The sequence below is a fragment of the Moschus berezovskii genome, chromosome 14 (genome assembly GCF_049115385.1).
Source record: "Moschus berezovskii isolate FMDL1 chromosome 14, NW_MosBer_1.0, whole genome shotgun sequence".
In the NCBI taxonomy this organism is placed as follows: domain Eukaryota; kingdom Metazoa; phylum Chordata; class Mammalia; order Artiodactyla; family Moschidae; genus Moschus; species Moschus berezovskii.
Genome location: NC_142473.1, coordinates 56328543 through 56350325, shown reverse-complemented (window position 1 = coordinate 56350325; position 21783 = coordinate 56328543). Strand labels below are relative to the sequence as shown.

The 21783-nt window shown below is 48.5% G+C and overlaps 1 protein-coding gene, 1 non-coding gene and 1 pseudogene across 3 annotated transcripts in view; 1 reads left to right on the top strand and 2 right to left on the bottom strand.

Moving 5' to 3' along the window:
- The window catches only part of P2RY6 (pyrimidinergic receptor P2Y6), a 32836-nt gene extending 24760 nt beyond the window's left edge, over window positions 1–8076 (bottom strand). For both annotated transcript variants that reach the window (XR_016039001.1, XM_088843178.1), the window contains exons 1-2: window positions 7965–8076; window positions 1480–2396 (exon numbers count right to left, since the gene is read on the bottom strand). The gene's annotated coding sequence lies outside the window, so the exon portion shown is untranslated. The remainder of the gene's footprint in view (window positions 1–1479; window positions 2397–7964) is intronic.
- A 284-nt stretch (window positions 8077–8360) lies between these two features.
- LOC129553656 (60 kDa heat shock protein, mitochondrial pseudogene) lies at window positions 8361–10294 on the bottom strand (annotated as a pseudogene).
- A 1407-nt stretch (window positions 10295–11701) lies between these two features.
- TRNAG-UCC (transfer RNA glycine (anticodon UCC)) lies at window positions 11702–11774 on the top strand. The gene has a single exon. It is a non-coding gene; the product is annotated as a tRNA-Gly (tRNA).
- The last annotated feature ends 10009 nt before the right edge of the window (window positions 11775–21783 follow it).

Sequence of the window (21783 nt, the reverse complement as noted above, 5' to 3'; positions counted from 1 at the left end):
GCTTGGCACTCAGCAGATGACTGCTTTTCTCCTCATCTGCATCCCACCCCTCAGCCCTCTCCTGGCCTTTCTCAAGTCTGCAGAGAGTCCTGGCCCTGCTCACTGCCACCCCAGGGAATAACTAACCTGGTTTTCTCAGCAGCGCCTGGAAGGTCTATTAAAGGATGTGGAGACCCTGAGACCAATGGCTCTATTGTCTGGTCCTCACCCCACAGGTCCAGATGCCATGGCCTCCCTCAGGGGACTGAGGATGGCTCCTCAGATTAAGGGTGATTTGACGGGGGGTGGGGAGGAGTCTGAACTCAGGCCAACCCCCTTCCCTAGCTTCAATCCAACCTTAAGGTTGGGTTTGATAAGAAGGCAGTCAGGGGGACTCTGACTCAGGCCAGTGGTGGGTCTGGGCTAGCCCCTCCTTATCCGAAGATTAGTCCTCCTCCTCTTTCTTTTTTACAAGTATTTATTGGGCACCTTCTCTGTGCAGGTAATGTTTAATGCATCTAAGAGCACAAAACAAACTCCTTGCCCTCATCGCATCTACATTCTAGCAGGGGAGACAAATTTATCTTAGTTAATGAGCAAATATGTAGCAGGTCAGGTGGCGATAAGATCTATAGACAAACATAAGGGAGGGTAAGGGACAGAGATCCACAGGGATAGATGGGACTTTCTGGGTCTTCTTCTCACAAGACCAACTCCCACCTAACCTGAAGCAGACCCCAGGCCCTGAGCCCCAACTCTGTGCCAGTCCCTGCCTTGGTGGATCACAGCAGAGGCCAGGGGCCCAGGCCGGGGATCCCTGGGCACAGGCCACAGCTCAGGACCCCCAAGGCAGCAACACAGAGCACCCAGAGCCTGCCTTCCACTCTCAGCCCTGCAAATGCTTTCCCCAGGATTGCAGGAGAGTATCCACTGGCCAACCCTGATGTTTCATTGTAGAGACAGTGTGGGTCCAGAGAGGGGCAGAGATTTGCCTGGAGCACACAGCAATGCAAAGGCGTCTTTGTTCCCCTCTCCTCTGATGGGTCCACAGGGTGGACTAAGGGCTGAGCCTCAGCAGGACACTGACCTGTGAGAGGCTGCCTCTGTCCTCAGCCAGCTCCTCCACGAGGCCCACCTAGGAGCACCAGCCCGCTCCATCCTCCCAGCTCTGATAGCCAAATTCTCCTTCTCGAAGCCCCTGGAGGCTGAAACCACTTCCCCTAGCCCAATCTCAAGAGACTAGAATTTTGGTCAACTCTACCTCTTCTTGCTCAGATGTGACTTCAAGTGAGTCCCATCCAGCCCTGTGGATCTCCACCCATTCCCCTCCCTCATGTCATGACCTGACCTAGAGCTCTTATCACGACCTGACCTACTACCTGCCTCATTTCCCTCATCTGCCAAATGGAGGAAATGAAGGCAATTAGTCTCGGGACTGTCATGAAGGGTGAGCAAGACACTGGCCAGAAGGCAGTCTGCAGACTTTCAGGTGCTACTCACATGACAGAGGTTGTTATAGGCTCAACACGCCTGTGTACCCAAAAGTCAGCCTCCTCATGCTTGCGGAGTCTTGAGGCAACCCCCAGAGCAGGGTCTTGACCCTTAATGGGAAACAAGTGAAAATTCCACAGAACCAGTTCTTCAGAAAAGAGAAAAACATCTCTGCTCCCAACCAGCAGGCTGGCAGCTGACAGGAAAAGCCCTTCCTCTGTCCTTGTGGTGAGAAGGTGAGGGGGGAGACATGAAAAGGGAGAGGTAGGGAACCCTGGGAAAACTCTGTCCATATTCTAGGAGGAGAAGGTGTGAGCTGAAGTAACTGCATCTCAGGACCCTAGGCTGGGAGAGGACGTTTCTACATGAATGGCAGGTACACAGGTCTGCATGGGGTGGGAGGGCAGCAATGTGTGGGTCTGACCTGGAAGATACCCATGTATTCACAGGGGTGCATGTGTTTGGAACTGCACTCATGTGGATATGACACACGTGTGTGTTTGTGGCCCTGAAGTCTGCATGTTTGCCTGTGCTATGTCTCTGCATGTGTACACACCCGTGCCTTCTCCTGAAAGCAAAAGTGAAAAAGTGAAAGTACCAGTCACTCAGTTGTGTGTGACTCTTTATGACCTCATGGACTGTAGCCCAACAGGCTCCTCTGTCCATGGAATTCTCCAGGCAAGAATACTGGAGTGGGTTGCCATTCCTTTCTCCAGGGGATCTTCCTGACCCAGGGATTGAACCTGGGTCTCCTAAATTGCAGGTAGATTCTTTACTGTCTGAGCCACTAGGGAAGGGATGCCCTCAACCCCCCAGTGCACAGGCCTTGTTTTCCCAGGCTCGGCAATCCTTGCCACAATCTCAGGCAGGCTTGGATGCCACGGAAGATTTGTGGGGTTCCCGGTCACAGCAGGTTCTCAATATCCCTGGGAACAAAAGCACTTGCATAAGAGGAAAAGGAATACTTAGGGGATTAACTTAGCCTGCTCAGCCCTGGATGTAGGCTTCTCATGTGAGGGGGTGTGTGCCAAAGGCCAAAGCCCTTTTCCTGGGGTCCTCAGACCCTCTGCTGCCTGTGGGCACTGACCCCTGCAGAGCTACCCTCCTGCCTTCAGTCACCAGCAGGAACCCCCATCCAGGTACAACAGTCAAGCACTTTACAGTTTACAAGGATCCTATCCACAGCCAAGTCCTCACAGAGTGGAATGAAGTGTGGATTTTGAGCAAAAAAAAGCACTGGTGTCCTTCGATAGCAGATCAGGAATGTGCCTGGAGGCCTCACCTCAACCTAATGAATCAGATCCTCAAGGGATGGAGGCAGACATTGACACTTGAAAAGCACTGATATAGAACAATCCATACAGAGTCAGCCCCTCATCCTGCCAGTTCTCCCAGGATGGCAAAGGCCCATTCAGGTAATCTATACTGGCAACCACAGAACTCACCAGCGTGCTTATACTATCTCACTTAATCCTCACAAACCCACACAAAGTAGGTACCATGATTATTACCATAACAGACATGGGAAAGTGAGGCACACTGAGCAGATAGGTAACTTGCCCAAGGTTTGTATAGCCAGTAGTAGCAAAGCCAGGATTTGAACACTGCTCCACTGTGCACCAATGTTTCCATGTCTGGGTGGGAGTCAGTATGGTGGGAAAGGCAATAAAAAAAAAAAAGTGAAAAATCCAAGAACCAGTGGATGTTCTCATGAGAATCTAGCAAATACCAGATTTCACTGGTCGATGGCTTTAGAACTTGCATCTCTGTGCATAAATGGCTAGAAGCAGCTCAAAAGCCACACATGCCGCATGATCCTATTAGAGGCAGAGCAGAAGGACAGCAGCAGAAACCTAGACTGAGATGGTGACTGAGCTTGCTGGCAGCCAAAGCAAAAAGTGGGAGGTAGGGAGGCCGCGAGGATTCCAGAGCTTGGCCAGAGTCACAGGGCTGGAGACAAGGTGACCACTGGAGACATACAAGGGAGGCAGGTTCACTGGGGCTTGATCATTGAATGGGGGGGATGGGGAATAATGAGAAATGAGGAAGGAGTCAAGGGTACCCCCAAACCCCTCCTTCCTGTTAGGGTGACTGGAGGGCAGAGAGCGCACAGGCAAGAGCTGGACAGGGCTCACACAGCAGGCGCCTGGTGAGTGTGTGCCTCCTGTCCCCCTCTCTTCATTCATGCCAACGCCTGCTCACACCAGGGCCACTCCCACCCTCACCCCACCTCACTCAGCCTAGAGGCTCAGGACCCTCCTGGCTTCACTCTTCCACCAATCTCTTGGGGGCTCCTCGTTTACGACCCCAGCCTCCAGAGCTACCGCCTGAGCTCTTTGCTTCAGTCGTCAGCTCAGGGGCTGGGGGGTGATCATAGGGAAATAATCAGGGCAAACTTCATGAATCAGCAGGCCTGCTGCCCAGGGCTCCGGGCAGGACTGGCAGTGGAAATGCTGTAGGGCAACGGGTGACACCCAGGGAATCCCCCCCCCATCTCTTAAACTCTCCACCAATACAGAGTTCTGCCAAAGGAAACTGATCCCACCCCACCCCTCCACCCCACCCCTCTACCCTGCCCCGCAGTTCTTTAAGTTCTAAGACCAATTTCTCACATGGGGGCTGAGGCTGAGTGCAGAGAAGGGAAGAGGGAGCACAATCATGGTGCCTTCTGCTGTATTTTCACTTCTGTTCATCTGCTCATTCGTTTCTTTATTCTCTCCTCACTCATTCGGGCTTCCTAGTTGGTGCTACTGGTAAAGAACCTGCCTGCCAATGCAGGAGACGTAAGAGAGGCGGGTTTGATCCCTGGGTGGGGAAGATCTCCTGGCGGAGGGCATGGCAACACAATCCAGTATCCATGGACAGAGGAGCTTGGTGGGCTACAGTCCACAGGGTCGCAAAGAGTCGGACACAACTGAAGCGATTTAGCATGCACACTCATTTGACTAATATTTATAGACTGGTCCGAGGACTGGGTTTCCACGATAGTGCTGCTGTCCCCAGTGCTCAGAGAGAGAGATCAGGGAGTTTTAGTCCTGCAAACCACACTGCCAGAGGAAAGTGACTTTTTTGTCCAAAGTCACACAGCTGAAGCAGGGGCTGGCCATCAGCTCTCCACTTGCAGCCCACGTGAGTTCAGATTCAGCTGTGCTTTAAAGGTGCTGTTCTTACTAGCACCACAGGAATCTTTTCTATGACCTAAGGTGCTTAGAGAGTCTCTCAGACATAATGATGTTTGCCTTGGGTTCTCCTCAGCCCCATTTCTTGTTCTTTTCCTCCTTCTTTGTGTCTCCTCCAAGAGCCCAGTGAACCCACAAATCCTCCATCCTGTGGGGAACGATGGCAACTCGGGATCTGAACAGTTTCCTCTCCTGGGACACCCTCCCTTGAACCACAATCTACTCCAAGCACCTCCCTTGCCCTGATGAGAAGGAACCTCTGGGTTCACTGTCATTCCTCCTAGGCAGCATGTGGTCATGGACCAAGGACCTTCCCTCAGCCCAGAGGAGCAGTTCCAATGGTTGTGGCTGGTTATGCAGGCCCTTTCCTGGGGGCTTCTCAATAATTCTGCTGAAGTGACCTCTAGTGTATCTTTCCTGGTAGTTTATAAACTTGAAAGTGTCAGACTGTCAGAGCCAAGGTCAGAATCCTTGAATACTGGAGCTGGAATCAGGAAATGTTATAGCTGGAGGAAAGAAGTTGGAATTGGGATTACAGGCTTTTTAAGAATGTTTGAGTTGAGATTACAGACTCTTAGAGCTAGGGCTGTAGAATCATAAATAATTAGAGCTGGAATTACAGATCAAAGGAAATGAGAAATAGAAATGATGCCAGCATTACTCCATTCCACCCCTCAGACAGCCAAGAAGAGAGAGCTGACCTTGTCACCCAGCCTGTGGGGTCTGGGTCAGGACTTCTACTGCCCCACAGGGCTCTGTTCTCCAGATCTCCCAGAGTGGCATCCAGGGCCTCTGGGGCCGAGGCACTCCCTGCCTGGGGACAGTGGGAACAGTAGTCTGCTGCTCCCCTATCCTGAGCCTTGCTGCCAGCCCATCACAGCACCCCGCCACCACCCTGGATATATTTAGGTGCCCTCCCTAAATAAGTTTCCACAGCTCTGGCCACTGCCTTTTATGTCCCCTCCTCCTCTGAGGCCTCCGGGCATCTTCTCTAAACTGACCTAATGAAATCCCCAGGAACAAGGGATCTTGCCCGGCCAAGGCAAACATTTCTCCACCAGAATGAAGCCCAGCCTGAGGGGCTGGTCCACTCAGTCTGGAGCTCAGACCCACCTGCTGAAACTCTGACACTGCAGCCTCCCTCTAGCTCCCAGGGCCTGCTAGGCCTGAGGACCACACATCCTTGATCCTGCTCTTCTTAACTTTCTTCATTCCAAGCAGAGAGCACTCCTGCCCCTGCCATTGACAGTGCCCAAACACACACACACACACACACTCGAGAGCACAGGCCAGCATTCTTCTGTTTCCTCTGGTGTTTGTTGGGAGAGAGGCCTCCATCCCAGCCCCAAGCTGCCCTGGCACCTCTCCTTTCGGCCTCTCTCCCATGCTCCATCCCAGGCCTTGCCAGAGACTCAACATCTTCCCCTTTCAGACTGAATCTTCCCAGGAGCCAGAGAGTCACTGAGATTTCAATAGTGATAGAGGCTGGAGACAGGAATGGATTCCTCAGGCATTCTTAAATGGGAGACCCTCAGACTCCCACCTGCCCAGCTCCTGGGCAATAATTGGCTCTGTGAAATCGGAGACTTCTTAGGGCAGGAACGGAAGCACCATGGCGGGGCTCCATCACTATCATTATAGTTTCATAACCTATTAAGGGTTTTTATGTGCCAAGCACTTTACATCCAGGAACTCATTCAGTCCTCACAATAATCCTACAAGGCAAACACAATTAATGTCTCCATTTTACAAAGGAAGAAACTGAGGCACAGAAAAGTTTTGCCCTAAGTCCTACATGTAGAGAGTGCCAGAGGTAGGATTTAAACCAGGCCTTGACAACACAACTTCCTAGACATTCCCAGGTGGTGACATGCTATAGGAACTCCCTTCCCCATGGTCCCCTGGGGTCCTGTAGCCTCTTTATGCCCAGTCAGTGCAGAAAAGATGAGAACATTATTAATAGTCAAGAGTTCCCCTGCCCCTGCACTAGAGATGACCAAGACAGACCTCACTACAGTTTCCCCATGTAAGACACAGCCCCACTCCACTGCGACCCCTTCCTTCACACACAGTACACAGGGCCACACACAGCTCCAGCTTCCCACCACACAACTCTGCTGCACACACGCGCACACACCACGTAGCAGTCACACTGCCGCACTCCCCCAGGAGGTCTAAGCCCTGCCATCTCAGTTTGGAGGACAGGTAGGGGATTCCTCCTACTTTGCAGGTGCTGGAGGGCTCCCAGCAGGATAAACCCAGCTTATCACCAAGCCCTGTGTCAACTCACTGGATAGGAACTTACCAGACGATATTTTTGTGCACTCTACAAAAACATTACATAGAGGGTTGCAAAATCTACATGAGTTTTGAAGATTAAACAATGAGACTTCAAAGAAGCTTCGTGTGTGTGTGTGTGTGTGTGTGTGTGTGTGTTTGCTCAGCCACGCATGCCTGTGGGAGAGTGAGCATGGGACTAGCTGCACTTCCTGCAACCAGATCCAGGGTGAGCTTTCACTCTCCTAAGCCCTTCAGGGTGCTGAGTAAAAAAGCCAGAACCACCCTAGGGTCATGGGAAATGATCTGTCAGTAGTAAGAGCCGCATGAACGCTTCTCATCTTCCACTATTTGGCTCAGCATGCTTCACAGAGCCGTGGGTGTGCCACACATAGAGAGCACACATTTCACAACAGGTGCAACAAGCATGCGTGCACCATCATGTGATGGCTCCCACACACAGTGGGCACACACCCTGGGCACACACGTGGAACCCCCAGGTTTCCCTGGCACAGTTACTCACAGCTATAGATAAGTACCACTCAAACTTGTTGCATGCAGAAAGCAAAAGAGTTAGTCGCTTCAGTCTGGTGGGACTCTTTTCGACCCCATGGACTGTAGCCCACTAGGCTCCTCTGTCCCGGGAATTCTCCAGGCAAGAATACTGGAGTGGGTTGCTGTTCCCTTTTCCAGAGGATCTTCCCGACCCAGGTATCAAACCCGGGTCTGCTGCATTGCAGGCAGACTCTTTAGCGACTGAGACACCAGGGAAGCCACAATTCACTGGTCACACACACACCAAGCACACACTATCGCTAACTGCATACACCCAGTACACATACGATGCCCACATTAATTTCTTAAACACTGCCCACAATAATCCCCACCCCACTCCCCACAAACACACACTGTCCATCCCACACCCACACTCACTTCCCGGAACCCCACCTGGGGCGCCAACGCGGGGGCAGACCTGCCCTGTACCCGTGCGCCCCGGCACCGCCTGCCCCTCGGTCCCCTGCCCCGCACAGTCCTCACCTGGACCGCGGAGCACCAGTGCCGCGGGACCGGGGACGTCCCTCTCTTCGGCGGTCGGCTATCGGAGGCAACCCCCCGAATCCACGCGTAGCGTGGGCAGCGGCAGCAGCTCACACCCCCCCTGGCCTCCCGGCTCCTCGCGCAGCCAGAGCAAGGGGGCGGGGAAGGGGTGTGGCCGTGCAGCCCTGCGCCGGCGCTGGCGTCCGTCCCGCTGGGCCGGGCAGGGCTGCCCGCTGCTGGGGGCTCCGAGGGAGGTATAGATTTGCAAGAGGCCACAGGTGCCAGGGTCTGCTGCTCTGAACTGGGACCCAAGACCCCTGGACCCCATACCAGATTCCCTCACCTATTCTACCTTCCCTTGGCCTCAGTTTCCCGCTATATATTGGGGCCAGGGGCTTAAGTGGTTATTCCGACTTTCCAGCTCTGACATTCTAGAGTTCTGGGATAGTGAAAGGGAAGGAGGGATAAACATAAATACTACTTCTTGAGCATCTACTATGTGCCAGGCATCCTACTGTATTTTTTTTTTTTTTAACTTTAAACAATTTTTATTACACAAAGGTTGTCACATAATTGGATAGTTCTCTACTCAGTATACCCACTCCAGTGTTCTTGCCTGGAGAATCCCAGGGACGGGGGAGCCTGGTGGGCTGCCGTCTATGGGGTCGCACAGAGTTGGACACGACTGAAGCGACTTAGCAGCAGCAGCAGCTGGAGTTATTAAGGCTGGAATGCACGGAAGCAGGGCACAGCCCCCTCCCAGAACAATGCCTTCTTCAACAGCAGCTCGTGTAGCATTAAGGGCATCTGTAACTCTTTCTTTTCATTCACTTCAACATCACTTGTCCCACCAACCTTCAACACAGCAACACCATCTGAGAGTTTTGCCAGACATTCGTTCAGTTTTTCCGTTTCATATTCGCTAGCTGTGATGTCTAACTGCTCAATAGCCTATCTTGGATAGGCTTCTCAATTTGAGCTTTGTCACCTTTTCCTTTCAAGAGCATGGCATCATCTTTGGTCACAAGGACCTCTCCAACTTTCCTAAGTCATGAGGCTGAACATCTTCAGGATTTAGATTAAGTCCTTCTTCTCCAAATACTGCACCACCAGTAGCAATAGCCATGTCTTTAAGCTGGTTCTTTCTATTGTCACCAAAACCCGGAGCTTTGACTGCTACAACTTGAAGACCAACTTTCAGCCTATTCAAAACAAGGGAACTTGGAGCTTCTCCAACCACATCTTCAGCAATTATGACCAAGGGCTTCTGGTGAGCATTGGCAATTTTAAGAGCAGGAACAATGGACTGGACACTAGAAATTTTCTTTTCACTCAATAGAACATATGCATCTTGGAATTCACATTTCTGACCTTTTGATGTATTAATAAAGTATGGAGAAATATATCCTCTATCAAACTTCATGCCTTCAATAATTTCTAATTCATCATTCAGTGTTTTTCCATCCTTTACTGTGATAACACCCTTTCCCCCAACTTTTTTCATGGCATCAGAAATGATGTTGCCAATTTCTTTGTCTCCATTTGCAGAAATTGTAGAAACCTGAGCAATCTCTTGGTGGGGGTTGTCACAGGTTTAGACTGCTTCTTAAGTTCAGCAATTACAGCATCAACAGCTAACATCACACCTCTCCTGATTTCCACTGGATTCAGTTCAGTTCAGTTCAGTCGCTCAGTCGTGTCCGACTCTCCGCGACCCCATGAATCACAGCACGCCAGGCCTCCCTGTCCCTTACCAACTCTCAGCGTTCACTCAAACTCATGTCCACAGAGTCGGTGATGCCATCCAACCATCTCATTCTCTGTTGTCCCCTTCTTCTCCGGCCCCCAACCTTTCCCAGCATCAGAGTCTTTTCCAGTGAGTCAACTCGTCGCATGAGGTGGCCAAAGTATTGCAGTTTCAGCTTTAGCATCACTGGATTAGCACCTTTGCTAATCTTCTCGAAGCCTTCCTTGGCAATAGAGCGTGCCAATACTGTAGCAGCAGTGGTGCCGACCCGGCCTCTTCGTTTGTGTTTTTGGCAACATCTTGAACAAGTCTAGCGCCAATATTTTTAATCAATAAACTCTGCAACAGTCACACCATCTTTTGTCACTTTGGGACTTCCCCAATTCTGTTCAGTAATCACTGCCCTTTCCTTTGGCCCCATAGTAACCCCTACAGCATCGACTAAAAGGTCTACACCTTGAAGCATTAAGGCTCAAGCATCTGCACCAAATTTTACATCTTTGGCATAAGCCCGAGTGAGATGAGGAGCCAGTGCTCTGGACACTGGCCTCATCTGGCGAAGGACTGCAGGTAATCGAAGCATTTCTGCGGCGCGACGGGCGGGCGGGCGAAGAGACAGGCCTTCCGAGGCGAGTGAGGGAAAGGGTGCAGGGCGCGCATGGCAATGAGCCCGTGTCCCCTCCCTCCGCCGCCACTCCGCCTGCGGGCGGTGCCCACCCTCTTCGGGCCGCCTGGGCTCTGCTGCAATCTGCACGCTCTGCGCGCCAGTCTCTCCCCTCCCTACCCGTGCCGGGCCAGGCCAGCGGGTTCCTACTATTAAGTGCTTTAATGCATTACCTCGTTTAATCCTCACAGCGATTCCAAAAGTATTATTATCCTTATTTTACAGATGGTGAAACTCAAGCACAGAGAGCTGAAGTGACTTGCCCAAAGTCACACAGCTAGTAAGTGGCAGATCTGAGATTTGAACTCAGTCCAACTCCAAAGCCCAAGTACCCCAAGTGGATTGGTAGCACAATCCATACCATACAATGTTCCCAGATCCTCATAATAATCTCAGGAGCTTGGTGTTACAAATCCATTTTACAAATTAAGAAACTGAGGTTCAGGGAGATTGTTTTACTCCAGGTCACCCAGCTAGTGGGATATCCCGCTAAAGATGGGGGTGGGGGTGATACTGGGCCAGTGTAATGAGAGTGCCTGGCACATCACTGATGCTCATCAGTGTCAATATTCCTCCTGTCACTCTTCCTCCCTCTCTTTTATCTCCTAAGCTCCCTCTCTCTTTTTTAACATTAAAAAATTTTTTATTTATATTATTTATTTATATTTGGCTGTGCTGGATCTTCATCGCTGTGGGGGCTTTTGTCTAGTTTCGGTGCTTGGGCGTCTTCTCATTGCAGTGGCTTCTCTTGTGGAGTGTGGGCTCTAGGGCAGGCAGGCTTCAGTAACTGTGACAAGTAGGCTCAGTAGTTGCAGATCCCAGGTTCTAAAGCACAGGAGCAATAGTTGTGGTGCACTGGCTTAGTTGCTTCTTGGCATATGGGATCATCCCAGATAAGGGATCAAACTTGAGTCTCCTACATTGGCAGGTGGACTCTCCACCACTGAGCCACCAGGGGAGCCCTCCTCAGCTCTCTTGTGGACAGTCACCTCTAATTCTCTCATCTTGGAAACCTCCCCTGACCTATAGCCCTCAGACTAGCCAGCCCCTCCTCTTGGCTACCATTGCAACTTTTAGTCACCAGTTATTGAGTTCCTATGTGACAGGTTCTGTGCTAGGACTGTGGATCTAAGTCAGTAGGAGACTCCAGATAGTGCTGGCCTCATGGAGTTTATAATCTAGTGGGGGCCCTAGTTGTTAAATAGTCACATAAATTAATATGTAATTGCATATTGTGGTAAGTGCTTAAAAGGAAAAGTGAAGGGTAGAGGAGATATAATGGGAGTGGGAGGGGGAATCTAGTTTAAACTGTAGATTTGGGTGAATTCCCTGGTGGTCCAGTGGTTAGGATTCTGCACTTCCACTGCAGGGGGCATGGGTTCAATCCCTGGTCAGGGAACTAAGATCTCACATGCCCCTAGGCTCAGCCAATAAATAAATTGTAAGTTTTGGGAAGATTTCCCAGAGGCCAGAGTAAGGAGTTGGCCTTGGCCTCAGTCAGGCGATGGTTGGGGAAAGAGAGTCCCAGCCAGGGAAAACTTGAAGAGGGTGAGACAGGAAAGGGTTTGGCGCGTTCCAGGACGTGAAGCTCAGCCAGAGTGGGTGGTGCCCCACGAGCCAGGAGGCTTGGTGGGAGATGGGGCTGAAGGAGCAACAGCAGCAGCCAGCCCAGCCAGCCCAAAATCAGGACTTTGGCCTTTGAAGAACCATGGGAGTCATCAAAACATTTAGAGCAGTAGAGTCACATAATCAGATATCCTTTTTTTATTGGGGTATAGTTGATGTATAACATTTTATGAGTATTGGGTATATAGCATAATGATTCAGTATTTGCATATCCAATATCATTTTAATCAGTGTTTCCAGCTGGTAGATGGAGATTAAGGAATGGGTAGGAGGGGCAAGGTGGCAACAGTTCTCCACGTAGGAGTCTGTTTTAGCATCTGAGAAAAGATGATAGCAGCTGACCCAGGCCAATATCATATAATGGCCTTCAGCTGCATGTGGCTACTGAGCACTTGAAGTGTGTCTAGTACAACCAAGGACCTGAAATTTTTAACTTCATTTATATTTAGTCTCATGTGGCTAGTAGATACCATATTGGACAACACAGCTTTATCCTGTGCAGAAATCTTTGGTGATCATTCATTGTTTTAAAGAATTTCAGTGATATTGGAATAAAATTAGTTGAAGTTTACAGATGAACTGGCAACATATTATTAGCTAAAATTATGTAATAGGAGCTTTCACTGGGCTTCCATGATGGCTCAGTGGTAAAGAACCTGCCTGTAATGCAGGAGATGCGAGTTTGATCCCTGGGTCTGGAAGGTTCCTCTGGAGAAGAAAATGACAACCCACTTTAGTATTCTTGCTTGGAAAATCCAATGGACAGAGGAGCATGGTGGGCTACAGTCCATGGGGTTGCAAATAGTTGGACACAACTGAGCACATGCATGCATGAGCTTTCACTATCTATAGATACTGTTAGGAATGGGCTGTGCTCTGACAAAAAGGGAATACCTGTATACACATGTAATGGAATACTATACAACAGAGAAAATGAATGAATAGATGGGAAAACAGTGGAAACAGTGTCAGACTTTATTTTTTTGGGCTCCAAAATCACTGCGGATGCTGATTGCAGCCATGAAATAAAAAGACGCTTACTCCTTGGTAGGAAAGTTATGACCAACCTAGATAGTATATTAAAAAGCAGAGACATTACTTTGCCAACCAAGGTCCGTCTAGTCAAGGCTATGGTTTTTCCCGTGGTCATGTATGGATGTAAGAGTTGGACTGTGAAGAAAGCTGATTGCCGAAGAATTGATGCTTTTGAACTGTGGTGTTGGAGAAGACTCTTGAGAGTCCCTTATACTGCAAGGAGATCCAACCAGTCCATTCTAAAGGAGATCAATCCTGGGTGTTCATTGGAAGGACTGATGCTAAAGCTGAAACTCCAATACTTTGGCCACCTCACGCAACGAGTTGACTCACTGGAAAAGACTCTGATGCTGGGAAGGATTGGGGGCTGGAGAAGAAGGGGACGACAGAGAATGAGATGGCTGGATGGCATCACCGACTTGATGGACATGAGTTTGAGTGAACTCCGGGAGTTGGTGATGAACAGGGAGGCCTGGCGTGCTGTGATTCATGGGGTTGCAGAGAGTCGGACGCGACTGAGCGACTGAACTGAACTGAACTGAGGGCAACATATCAAGAAAGCTAAACCTCACAAGTATAATCAGACTGAAAAAAGAAGTATATGGAAAGATATACGCAATATGATACTAAGAGCATAAAGCTTTAAAACATGCAAAATAATACTCTATTCATGTATAAGCATATGAATGGGAATGATCAACTGGGTGGAGGTCAGCCTTCATGGGAAAGAGGAGATGAGACTGTAGGGGACACACTAATTAAACTCTGCCCCTCTCCTGGCTCCCCACCACCTGCTGCATGCTCTGCAAAGACAGGGTGAATAGGGCCAGCACAGAGTGAAAGCACCTCCTCTCAGAAGGCTTCTCTGTCCCTCACCCCATTAGACAGAGCCTAGGGCCTCCTCTGGCTCCCAAGGCCCCAGTGTTGGCCTCTGATACACCCGATCACTCCAGCCTGGTGTCTGTCTCCACATCACTCCTACGTCAGCAGAGGTCTTCCCGAACAGGCACTGTGTCTGTTGTTCACCAGCCCTGTTTTCTCCATACTTGGCACAGTGCTCTATAAATAACTAAATGAAGGTCTCTTTGGGGATTTAGAGTCATCATTATCATTCATTTCTTCTCTGATCCTTTCTGTGTGCCCAGCATAGTCAGGGCACTGGGGATACAAACATGAATTGTCTGTGGCTAGTGCCCTCAAGAAGTGTTTGGTGTAGAGAGGGGTAAGCCAGGTTGTGGGAAGGACTGGGATGCAGAGACATGCACTGAGGCGTAGGAGCCCAGAGAGACCCCTGACCCAGCCCAGAGACAAGGGGCACAGGGAGTCAGGGTACAAATCCTAAGTTGGTGTTAAAGAATAACTAGAGTCACCTGTGTGAAATCGGGGGATGGGGGCAGCATGCAAAGACCTGGAGGTGAGAGAGAACACGGCCACTTCTGAGACTTTTGTGTGGCTCAGTTCTGTTGGGGGGTCCAGTGGAAGGGAGGAGTGGGCCAGACAAGGCTGAAGATGGGGGAGGGACTAGGTCTTGCAGGGCCATGAATGTTGCTCAAAAGCTTGGTTTACTCTCAGGGGGATAAAAGCCATGGAAGGGTATAAGTACAGGAGGGGCATAATCAGTCATGTCTTAGAAAGTTCACTTGACCCAGCTGCTGTGAGGAAGGACAGGAGAGAAGGCAGGGGACGAGTGAGGGCCAGTAGTCCAGGCAGGTGACCAAGGTGGTGGGGTGGAAGAGGGGTGTTAAGTGAGGGGCTAATTAGAAAGGGGATTGTGAGGACTTTTTAGCAGGTAGAATCAGCAGGATTTCGGCAGATTGGTTGTGACTGTGAGGAAGACAGAGGGAGTATCTTGGTTTGGGTTCCCTTAGAAGCCAATCTTGAGGCTAGGATTCAAATGCAAGTAGTTAATTTCTGATGATCCTGAAAGCATCAGTATAAGGGCCTGGGAAAGGAAAGAAGCCAATTCAGGATGGCTGTATGGTCAGGCCACTCAAGGTGGCTGTTTCCTTGTTCTCTGTGCATCTATTGCCTTACCAGTGCTTGCTTCACCTATACCCTACACACATGAGGAAACTTTCCACATACTTACCCCAGGCCCTAGCAAGTGATTGTTCATATCAAAGAGGTATTGAGGGTCATGCCCCTCTGCTGGTTTCCTTGATAACCAATAAGCCAACCCAATGTCAGTTTCCCCCATAATTGGCAATCTCTCCATCTACCCCCTGGGAGGGAAGACTGCCACCACCATTGCCCTAAGACCTTGCTTCAGATGTGTGTGTTCCCCCATCCATTAAACCATTGATATCTCTGTTTCTGACTCTGGATTCCTTTTCGGTCTTGAAGCTGGGTGAGCACAGGCCTTTGCAGGCCTGTGAGGTGCAGCCCAACACTGATCAATGAGCAGATTTTCACTGGGGGTAATCCCATCGGAGGTGGCAAGAATCTGCCTCAGAGACGTCCCACAGGAGGGGCAAAGAATCCAGAGCATTTATCAATCGACTCTGGCTGTCATTGGTTAAAGGCTGGTCTCCAAATGTTCTGACACTTCTGGCCAAGTGTGCTTCAAATGGCCAGAGAAAGCCAATAGGCAGAGTGCTAGGTACTCTCAGAAAGAGGATGCAGCGGTGTAGGGAGTAGTTAATGCTGGGGGTCATAAGCAGGGACCTGCTCCAGCATCTGCTACAGGGGAAAGGAGCCCCATTTACCCCCAGTAGGCTGAGCCCTGGTTCTCCAAGGTGGGGAGATGAGGGGAATCTGTGTTGAAATTGGACAGTGGAGGTTGGCTTGATGGCCCTGACTTCTTCCCAGCATCCTATCCCCAGTCCTCAGCCCTCAGCCTTTCTTGTCTGGTCCATTCACTGCCCCCAGATGGTATGAAGACCCTCATCTAGTTTTGGCAGAGACTGTGCTCCAACCTGGAGAAGGCAATGGCACCCCACTCCAGTACTCTTGCCTGGAAAATCCCATGGACGGAGGAGCCTGGTAGGCTGCAGTCCATGGGGTGGCGAAGAGTCAGACACGACTGAGCGCCTTCACTTTCACTTTTCTCGTTCATGCATTGGAGAAGGAAATGGCAACCCACTCCAGTGTTCTTGCCTGGACAATCCCAGCGATGGGGGAGCCTGGTGGGCTTCCATCTATGGGGTCTCACAGAGTCGGACACGACTGAAGCGACTTAGCAGCAGCAGCAGCAGTGCTCCAACCACTGGAAGTGTCTATCCGATTAACTTAGCCAAGTGGTTTGATCCCCGCACACAAATCAAGTCAGAGACATTTGGTGGCTCTTTAATAAAATAACATCCCATCACCCCCCAGGGTTTGCAGGGAGCTGGAGACACAGATCTGGGAAACATACCAATTTAATGTTCTGTTCTCTGGGCCATAGGACAGGTGAGTTTGCTTAATGGGAGAGAGGAGATCAAGAGTAGGGTTTGGGCTGAAACCATCAGTTAAAGGAGGGAAGAAGAGATGCCCGTGCATAAGACTGAGGAGGAGCAGCCAGAACAATGAGGTGTGCAGCGGAGTAGTGTGGTGTCACCAAGGCCAAGAGCAGACAGGTTTGGGAGAAGCAAGGAGGCTGCTGTGGGCTCAGAGCAGGGCCTGGGAGCCAGGCTTCATCCCCTCCGGCTCCAGCAGAAGTCAGAGAGCCCGTTCGTTAAGCCGGGTCTGGCAGCACACTTGCCTCCTTCTCTTCTCCCTTTTCCTCCTCCCTCTCCCAGCCTCTGTCCGTGGCCTCAGGAGCCTTAGCTGCTGGCAGGCGTCCAGTGAGACCCAGAGTTGACAAGTTATGTCTGGCATTTCCAACAACTTCGAGACTACCCTGCTCCTGTCAGCCCCCAGTTTTGATGTGTCTGCAGCCTCCTCCCAAGGCCAGTGCTGCTCTTTCAGCCCTAACCATGGTCCCAAGACCGGCCAACCCCTTTCCTGAGGTCCAGGAGCCCCATGTTGCTCCTTTTCGTTCTGTCCATTCAGTGTCCGCTGGCAACTGATGTCCTGAAAAGGGCCACCACTTCCAGAAGTTTCCCCTTTCACATTCCTACCACATTCCAGCTGCCCAACTTGGTATTAATCCACAGTTTCACGACCCAGGAATTTTAGCCCTGGCAGTCCATCCTCAGGGTTTTGGATTCCCCCCCTGCCTTCATGTACATTGATAGAGGGGGGTGATTCATTGCTGTTTTATAGGTCTTAGTTTCCTCAGCTACAAAATTTCCTCAACAATCCCCTCTCTGCCTCCCTACCATGGCCACAGTTTGTAAATTCTGTTTATGCATGCTGTTTGCCCTCTTGGAATGCTGTTCCTTTCCTTATCCTCTTCATGAGTCCTGCTCACCCTTCAAAGCTCACTAATAAAATGTGCTATAGTTTTATTTATCTGTGCTATACAGTAGCTTCCCACTAGCTAGCTATTTTAACACATGGTGGTATATATTTGTCAAGGTTACGCCCCCAGTGCGTCCCACCTTCCCTTTCTCCACATCGTGTCCATATCTGTCCTGTATGTCATCATCCCTATTCCTGCCCTGCAAATAGGTTCATCTGTACCATTTTTCTAGATTCCACATATATGTGTTAACACAAATGCTACCTTTTTTTTTTTTCATGTGTGCTATGAGCCAGCATCATACTAAGGGCTTTACGAACATTTTCATGCTTCATTTGTACATGGAGTCTGAATAGATACTCTGATTATTCCCATTTTACAGATGAGGAAACTGAGGTTTCAGAAAGACTATATGACTTGCTTTAGGTTATGCCTCTAGGAAATGTTGGTCAGAACTAGAACTCAGGACTTTGGAGGCAAGACTGAGGCTGTTCTCTTTTCAGTTTGGCTCCCTCCTGCCATGCACGCCAGAGCTGCTCCTGATTGAGAAGTTAGCTGGAATTAAAAGGAGCACAGTGTCTGTGGTAATGCTGACAGTTCACAGAGGTCTGCTGCTCAAACTACATCTGGAAGCTCATTGACTCCACAACACTGCCTGCTGCAGGGGGATCAGGGGGTAACAAAATCAAAATGAGGAGCAAGAAGTCAAATTACATGAGAGTGGAAACTTCAGATCAGGGGTCAGATCTTTCACTGGGTACCCACAGATCCCCATTCCTTTCAAATCAGACTTGTTGAATGTGTACCATTTCCCAGTAATTCTTGCCTGGGAAATTTCATGGACAGAGGAGCCTGGCAGGCTACAGTTCATGGGGTCACAAAGAGTCGGACAAGACTGAAGCGACTAAGCAAGTTAAATCTGAGGTACGGCCAGATTTTATTGTTTGGTTAAATAATTTAAACTTCCTAATGAAGAAAGAATTGATGTTTTCATTCATTTCAGCTCTTTAAAAATCAACAAATTCAATATCCAAAGATTGGAAATGACCTAAATGTCTATTTACAGGGAACTGGCTAAATAAATTATGACTGTAAACAGAAGAAAGAAGCTTTTTGTTTGTTGGTGTAAAAAGACTTTCAGGAAATCTGCAAAAGAAAGCCAGTTATACATGTATGAATGTGTAGCCTTTTGTAAGAAAAAAGAACGCAGCTTTTAGGATTTATGTATGCACAGTTATCTGCAAAGATGATAAAACCATGAATGGTGGGTTTTTTGCAGAATTAATGAGAGAGACTCTTCACTGTTTACCTTTCAATATGTGTTTTGTTTGAACTGAGTGAATGCCTTCTTTAATAGAAAATTAAATTTAAAAAATAGCACTTTCTTAAATCAAGATGTCACATTTAATAAAGTTGTTCCAAATGGTGGGACTTGATAGTATCTCATTATCGAGAAAAATGGAAAAAATTTTTAAACAGAATTTTGTAGAGGGATTTACTGTTTTCTAAGTAGTTTTGCATAAATTAACATATTAATCTGCTTAAGTCTTATCTAGTACAAGTGATTACTCTCATTTCTCAGAGGAGGAAGCTGAGGCTTAGAGAGGGCAATGCTCTTGTCCGATGCAAGGAAGGAAAGGAACTGGAACTGGAACCCAGGGGTCTGATAGCAGGAACCTCCAAAAATGCAAAACAGAGCCACACCTTTGCTGCTCAGAGGGTTGGTGACTCATAGAAGGTGGGATAAAATAATTCTGTTCTCTTAAGCGGTTTGAAGATTAACTGAGGTAAGGCATGTAAAACTCGGAACACTGTGCCTACCACAGAGTAGTTAATAAAAAACTTTCTTTAAATATTGTTTTATGTAAACAACAAAAGAAGATATTCCAATTCAACTGGCATTTCTTGAACATATGTCACCATGTGAACTAAATAGGGGAGAAGCACTGGAAAATGGAAGGAAGTATAGGAAATGACTTTTGCCCTAATGATGCTTATAATCTTACTGGTGAGACAAAGTTTAAGGCAACTCACATATTTTTCCTACAGTTATTATTGTCAGTGTTTAGCTGAGTTTTTCCATGTTAAGCTTTATTGCAAAATTGAAAAGGAATAGTCTGTCCAATTTTATGTGCACTGATTTTAAATGATAAATAACAAATTTTACAAGGAAAACTTTTTTTTTTTCCCCAGAAAATTTTATGCCATTTTGGGTAACATTGTGCACAATGTTTATACTCTCAACCACCCTCCACTGTGACTGAGGTCCTGAGCACATATCTAGGTCTCTAGTTCAAGCTGGTTTTAGAAAAGGCAGAGGAACCAGAGATCAAATTGCCAACATCTGCTGGATCATCGAAAAAACAAGAGAATTCCAGAAAAACATCTATTTCTGCTTTGACTATGCCAAAGCCTTTGACTATGTGGATCACAATAACTGGAAAATTCTTCAAGAGATGGGAATACCAAACCATCTGACCTGCCTCCTGAGAAACCTGTATACAGGTCAGGAAGCAAGAGTTAGAACTGGACATGGAACAACAGACTGGTTCCAAATAGGAAAAGGAGCACGTCAAGGCTGTATATTGACACGCTGCTTATTTAACTTATATGCAGAGTACATCATGAGAAATGCTGGGCTGAAGGAAGCACAAGCTGGAATCAAGATTGCGGGGAGAAATATCAATAACCTCAGATATGCAGATGACACCACCCTTACGGAAGAAAGTGAAGAAGAACTAAAGAGCCTCTTGATGAAAGTGAAAGAGGAGAGTGAAAAAGTTGGCTTAAAACATTCAGAAAACTAAGATCATGGCATCTGGTCCCATCACTTCATGGCAAATAGATGGGGAAACAGTGGAAACAGTGTCAGACTTTATTTTGGGGGGCTCCAAAATCACTGCAGATGCTGATTGCAGCCATGAAATTAAAAGACGCTTGCTCCTTGGAAGAAAAGTTATGATTAACCTAGACAGCGTAATAAAAAGCAGAGACATTACTTTGCCAACCAAGGTCCGTCTAGTCAAGGCTATGGTTTTTCCAGTGGTCATGTATGGATGTGAGAGTTGGATTGTGAAGAAAGCTGAGTGCCAAAGAATTGATGATTTTAAACTGTGGTGTTGGAGAAGACTCTTGAGAGTCTCTTGGACTGCAAGGAGATCCAACCAGTCCATCCTGAAGGAGATCAGTCCTGGGTGTTCTTTGGAAGGACTGATGTTGAAGCTGAAACTCCAATATTTTGGCCACCTCATGCAAAGAGTTGACTCACTAGAAAAGACCCTGATGCTGGGAAAGATTGAAGGTAGGAGGAGAAGGGGACAACAGAGGATGAGATGGTTGAATGGTGTCACCAACTCAATGGACATGAGTTTGGGTGGACTCCGGGAGTTGTTGATGGACAGGGAGGCCTGGCGTGCTGTGGTTCATGGGGTCGCAAAGAGTCGGACACGACTGAGCGACCGGACTGAGCTGAATCATCCTGTATTATTATTATTGAGGGTTTTTAGCATTAATGGTACCAAAGTGGTGGTGGTGTTGCGTGTCCTCTGTATCATCTGGAGTTTAATGGTCTCGACATACACAATGCTGACCTTGGCTTCTGGCAATCTCAGATCAGAAAAATACTGAGTGATGCTGTGTTTATTGAAAATTGTCATATAGAAAGAACAGAATTGTTCTTTCCAGTCATTTTTTTCCTTCAAGGTTTGAGAATAAGGGGATGTAATTTGAATTTCAAAGGAAAAAGCCCTGATTTCCCGGAGGGGGAAGTGTGAAGAGCGTGTTTGTGTGGAGACACTCCCATCTGCCACCATTTGAAGCCTGGATTGGCAGAAGCTCTTAGATGTTGTCATGCTCAGAAGTGGGTGAGAAAGGCCAGAAGAACAAAAGCAAGGATAACAAGAAGGCATGATCAGGAGGGTTTGGAGCCACCCTGAGCTCCTTCTGCAGGTTCGAAGAGAGGCATTTCATTGGAATCTTGTGGCTCTTCCAGTAACAGAACCGACAAGAAAGAGAACCCTTCCAAAGAGTTGGCACTTCTGGGTTTAGGGAAGCAATCATGGTGTTCAACTTTTCTTCAGGTGGCTTATGGACTGATAGTGTATGGATTTAGAAAAGAGCAGGAGGGAGTCCCTGGTGGTCCAGTGGTTAAGAATCTGCCTGCCAATGAAGGGGACACAGGTTCAAACCCTGGTCTGGGAAGATCCCACATGCTACGGGGCAACTAAGCCCATGCACCATAAATACCAGAGTGCACATATCTTAGAGCCCATGCTTGGCAGTAAGAGGAGCCACTGCAGGGAGGGGCCTGTGAACTGCAACTGGAGAAAGCTTGCATGCAGCCATGGAGACCCAGCCCAGCCAAAAACAAATTTAAATGAATAAATAAATAAATAAAGAGATTTTTTAAAAAGAAAAGAGCAGG